The following is a 6340-nucleotide window of genomic DNA, read 5'->3' as shown; positions in this document are numbered from 1 at the left end:
ACATCGCTCTTACTGCGCGTGTTTTGTGTGGGTTTCCGGCAATGAGTGGAATTACCGAAATTAAAAAAATTATAAATGTGTTTTTTTGTGTGTGTGTGTTGTTGTTGTCCCAACAACACATAAAAACAGATTTTATAATAAAGCAACTCGCATACAGAAACAGTAAAGTTAGAGATTAAAAATGAGATTAACGCGATTAAAAAACATAACGCGCTAAATATGACTGTAATTAATTAATCGCAATTAACGCGATAATTTGACACCCCTAAGAATAATATTGTGATTTTCTTTTATCAAATTCTCGTAGTGGGACAGGGGCCAGACCACTGTAAAACTGTGTACACAAGAGTAGAGTCTGCAAGTTTAATCATGTTTTCCAAGCCTAATGTGTTGTGTTTGTTCAAAATAATACAGCGATGGCGGCTCTTTGGTTTTTATCTACATTTTTTTTTTTTTTTTTTTTTTTTTTTCAATTATACAAAACAAAACAAAAAACTAAACAAACATAAAAAAACATACACAGAAGAGAAGAGTGCCGTTACAATCGTTCAGTGAAATATCAATCAAGATGTGTTTACGCTATTAATTTTCAGATAAAGTCTGATCTGATAAGTTTCACATACTCAGTCCATTTCGTCCATGTTTCATAAAATAAGTCCCTTTGGTTCCGGAGGGTGAAAGACAGCTTTTCCATCACATACATTTTCAAAGACTATTTCTATCCACTCCTCTATTGACGGAGGATCCACCCTCGGCCATTTTTTTGTAACATCTCCCAAGTACAAACACGCACAGGTAAACATCGACTTAGATCCAAAAACATGGTTTAGATGAAAATTTCAGAATAGCGCAATCCCAAAAAATATGACAGTGGTTCGCCCCAGATGAGCCACAGAGCCTCCAACACGAATCCCCGTTCCCTTGGTGTCTTTTTTGAATGGGTGTGTGGGTTTTTCGGAAGATTCAGTGCGTGTCCTAGAAAGAAGCACAAAAGATGGAAGCGTCCGAGAAAGCAGGCCACTTTATTTCTGCATTTTCCATTGAGAGGGATTCAGTTTTGATTACCAAGTACAGCTGTCACCCCGGAACGACGCCTCTGCCCAACTCACAATGAGGGGTCGCTTTATACCACACATCTGACAAAACATTAACTTGTTGATTTAGCATAAACAGCAAGAAAATGAACAATAATGCTGACCCAGTCCACTTTATCATGGGTGGGTACATGATACATACATCAGTTTTCTGCTTCGTGGCATCTCAAAGTACAGAAAAACATGTCTTTTATAGAACTATAGATAAACATATGCGTTTTTCATCCTGTTGTCATTCCAAGGTACAAAATATTGGGTGAATCAGCATGATCAACACATAATATTTCCCACAGTTCTCCCCCTTTTGATCACATCAAACATGTGATATCAAGTGTGATAAAAAACCTGACAATATTCTTCCATCCAAACACTCGCCATGTATTAGATAATGTTGTCTTCCATTGTAATTGACAGATTCTTTCCCAACTTTCACTTGAAATGTTCAGATTAACTTCCATTTCCCACCTTTTCTTAATGTATTCTGTATTACTTTCTTTACCTTGTTGAATTGCTTTATGCAGTTTAGATATTATATTACTCTGAGACATTGATTTTGTTCATGTTAAAAAGGTCAGTATGAATCCCAAATCGTCGTTTTCCAATATACCTTTCATGTTTTGGTCTGTAAATATCTGTAAAAGTCTTCCTGATCTAATCACTTTTTTCCCCTTAATTTTTCAAAGCCTCCCCCTTGTGGATGAAAGCGTAATATGACATCAGACCCTTTGATATCCATGTTTTGAACCGATTATCATGAGTATTTGGAGGGAAATCAGAGTCATAGGCTACCCATCTTAATATTTTTTATATTTTCTCCAGTTCACAAATTCTAAGACCTTCATCCCAACTTTTCAAGAGAGTTTTTATCTAAAGTTTGAAACAAATCCAAACAGTATATATCTAATGCAGGCGTGTATTATGTAAGAAAATGCAAGATTGAAGTGAGTTTGATTTTGTCTTACTCTGTGCAGCATTTTGAGAACTTTAAAAATGTGCTGTGGAAATAAAGTGAATTTGATACTTTTAGTTTAGTTGTTTTATTCTAACATGAACACTAGGGGGAGCTGTCACACTTTAACATTGTGAAATCTCAGCGACAAAACAGAAGTATATTAGTGTATTTGTGTATTTTTAATCAAAACATTAAAGATGCAATGTGTAACTTTTTGGAAGGGGGTCCCACACCTGCTTGTCTTCATGGAAATGTTATTAATTTGTCCAGAATGTCCCGCAGTATGACATTAAACTTACCTATTTCCTCCAAGGCCGCGTTACAGGTCAGATTTTTGAGCAGTAAAACACCTGATTGTAATTGAATAAATGCGACATGGACAGTGTTGGGGAGTAACGGATTACATGTACCGCCGTTACGTAATCAGAGTACAAATTGTGAGTAACTGTATTCCGTTACAGTTACTGTTTCAATGAGTGGTAATTGGATTACAGTTACTTTGCTGAAATAAGTGGATTACAAGGCGGTATTTTCCTGTTTTCACATTTTGTGCTACATCCCATTTATTTATTTTTTTATTTCGGTAATTCCACTCATTGCCGGAAACCCAAACAGAACGCGCGCAATAAGACCGATGTAAACGTCATGTTAAAGTTGGCGGTGTCAGTCACACAGTGGAAGCAGCAGTGCATTGGTAAAAACGCATTTGTGTCTTGGAAATTCTTCTCCCGATGTGAGATAAATATATATATATATATATATATATATATATATATATATATATATATATATATATATATATATATATATATATATAATATATATATATAAAACAAATATAAAATCGCCTACAACTTAAATGTGAAACAGGAGCTACTGGCACTGGTGAAAACAACCTGCATAGACTCATAATATCTGTACTACTGTCCTATACACAAACACACACAAACACACACACACACACACAAACACACACAAACACAACACACACAAACACACACCTTCATCATCGTCATCAACCTGAGAACCCGCGGACCACGTCTCCTTCCGTAGTTACTGCGCGGACACCGACGTCTCGTGCGCCGCGTGTGGACCGTGTTTTCTCGCGTAAACCGCGCTTCCTCCTGTGCGCCTCTAAACCAGAACTAACACCAGGACTAAACCAGGACTAAACCGGGACTAAACCAGGACTAATCCAGGACTAAACCAGGACTAAAGCAGGACTGAACCGGGTTTAAACTACGACTAAACCACGACTAAACCAGAACTAAAGACCTGGTCTAGACCTGGTCTAGACCTGGTCTAAACCAAGTCTAAAATCAGGACTAAACCAGGACTAAACCAGGTCAAACAACATGACACCTAACAGTAGGTTGACATAATTTAAGGTGATCTCATATAAAAAATTATTTCTCTATCAATAATATTTTTTAATCTGGTGAAGGAAAAGCTGATCTTGTTACTGTCTTTTAACAGACAAAACCTCTTATATTCAGATCTCGTGGTCTTTGTTTCTCTACAGTAAACAGTTGTTTATTCATGGAGACTTGGGCTCAGACAATTTGAAGACAACAAACAAGAATTTTCAGGATGTGGTTGCTACATTCATGTCGTTTAAAAAAGCATGACAATATCAAGTAATCCAAAGTAATCAGATTACGTTACTCACTTTAAGTAATTTAATGGATTACGTTACAAACTACATTTTGGGGTGTGTAATCTGTAATCTGTAGGGGATTACATTTTAAAAGTCACCTTCCCAACACTGGACATGGATGAGTTTAATGCCATACTGGGAAACATTTCAGGCAAAGCAATAACATCTCCATGGAAACAAACTTGTGTCACACTACAGAAAAGTCACACAGTGCACGTTTAAACTAAAATAAAAGACATAAAAGTTGGTCTTTGACAGAGACTTTAACAAACATATTTATTCACATTCTTCATATACGACAAACACAACGACTCTCGAAATAGAAAATAAAATGAAATATAGTTTGTTGGCTACTTTATGTCACATGCTGGTTAGAAAAAAAGTAACATTTACAGTTCAAATACCCAATGGACACAGATACACGCTTTGATTTAAATATGATAAGGCTTCAATATAATAGGCCTAAACACAAGAGGTACGTCGTTTTTCACAGTTCAACCTTATATTCTCTCTGTTTTGTAACATTAACAGTTAATATATCATTTTACTCACTTTATTTGATGTATTTTAAGGTAGTTTAATGTAAAAGTTGCTAAAAGATTTTTGAGAAGGGACACAGAAAAAAAAATATAATAAAAACAATAATAATAAGGTAAAATAATGTTGGTGAAACTTTCAAAAGTTTAGGAATGACTTGTTTGAATCTGGAAAACTGCAATTTGGGAACATTCCTGGAAATAAAGATCTTCTGATTTTAAATACTTCGATTTTAAATAATATTTAAATACGTCCTATGCATCCATCATGAATTTTGAACTTCCGGTCATTGCGCAATACAGACTGGAAAGGATTTTCTGAAAAAGTGAGCATCAAATCGCCATGTTTGTTTTCCCAGTGGGATGCGTCTATTGACAAAGTCGATCTTTTCAAGTCTTTTGAACCATATCACTTTTGTTTCTGGTTCTGATATTGTCATATTTTAGTTTTTGGGATTCGGACATCGTAATTGTGTGATTGTTGGATCCTATCAGTGGAAAACGGCTCGAGAAATGGGCTTCGGAAGTTTGCGAACTCCATAAATGCAAAAGTGAATCAGATGTGTGTGACTGCAAACCTCTGTTCAAACTGTTTCTCTTCCCAACGGAATTGAAAAATAGTGAAAGGTGAAGGCGATGGACAGGATTGATCCACAGGAAGGACCAAAAAGGAAACCATAAGAAATAATCCAGAGTTTGCAGTGAACATTTTGTATGTGGAGCGATATCAAAGCAGGATCCCGTTTATTAATCGAGAGGCACATAAGACAAACAGACTGAGCTGCACTTTCTTGTTCTTGTGGTTTTAAAACAACATCACGTCTTGGTCTCTTTGCAGTGGAAGGTGTTTCTTGGTGAACAGCTGCTGCCTTTCGCTTTGGCGTTGACTTTTTAAATTTGTAATCGAGGTTGAGTGCTCCACATACAAAATATTCACTGCAAACTCTGGATGATTTCTTAGGCAGCCAAAGGTTTTCGGAAAATCCTTCCCAGTATGTATTACATAATGACCGAAAGTCCGAAATTCATGATGCATGTATTGTCACACAAGACAATAGGTTGTTGTACATTGGTGTTGTTGTTGTTATAGTATATTTTGTTGAGTAATAAAAAGCTTACAAAAATTGCTAATTTCAAAATAAAAGTAGACAAACGAGTCAATTTCAATGAGCAACTGAATTTTAGTTGCTGAAATGTTAAATATACTTTTTCAATATGTATAAAAAATTCACCTTTTAAATATTCAACACAGATATTTTCAAGACCTCAAATTTTTTACACTTTGTTGTATTTCAGGACTTGAAACTATCTGTGCTGAACATTTAAAAGGCGAATTTGTAATACACTTTAAAAATGTAGACTAAAAAAGCTCAAAATCAATATTCAAAATAAAAAATTATTCAAACATGTTTTCTCAGAGTTAAAAAAAATTCCAAGTGAGAAATTCAACAGTATTTAAAACTCAAAATCTGATGAAACAAATTGTCATTTCAAAATAAAAATAGACAAAACTTGCTGTGCAATTTAAACAGGGATATTTCTGCACAGTTTTTGTTAATTTCACAGTCAGATCGAATTTATTTGTACTTGAACCTCAACCAAGACAATGATAGACATTTTATAGCACTTGTTTAATGAATCGCAAAAATATATCTGGTTATTGTAATGGGAAAAGTTCTAATAATAGTAGTTTTCAAATTACAAATGCCCATATTCTTTGGTATTCAGTTGTATTCACATTGTATCCAGGTTTGATCCCAGTTTAGTCTTGCACCTAAGCTGTAGACTTGGTTTGGTGTTGGTCTAGTCCAGGTTTAGTTCCAATTTAAAGCTACTGATACTTCGCAGTGGCATCGCGCTGGGGGTTTGCTGCATGTCTATAGCAGTTGTTCAGCAGTTACCATGGTGACACAAATGCACTTAGGCTACGTTCAGACTGCAGGGATTAATGCTCAATTCGGGGTTTTTTGGTGAAATCTGATTTTTTTTGCGAGGTCGTTCACGTTTCCAATTAAAGGCGACTTGTATGTGATCTCCAGAGTGAACTTTAAATGGTCCAAAAGTGTCCCGCATGCGCATTGGAGGTGCTCAGTGTTTACAG

Source organism: Boleophthalmus pectinirostris, unplaced genomic scaffold (assembly GCF_026225935.1).
Source record: "Boleophthalmus pectinirostris isolate CB_2022bp ecotype Guang Dong unplaced genomic scaffold, ASM2622593v1 HiC_scaffold_19, whole genome shotgun sequence".
Lineage (NCBI taxonomy): Eukaryota > Metazoa > Chordata > Actinopteri > Gobiiformes > Gobiidae > Boleophthalmus > Boleophthalmus pectinirostris.
The sequence above is the reverse complement of the archived record's forward strand: the minus strand, read 5'-3'. Positions refer to the sequence as shown.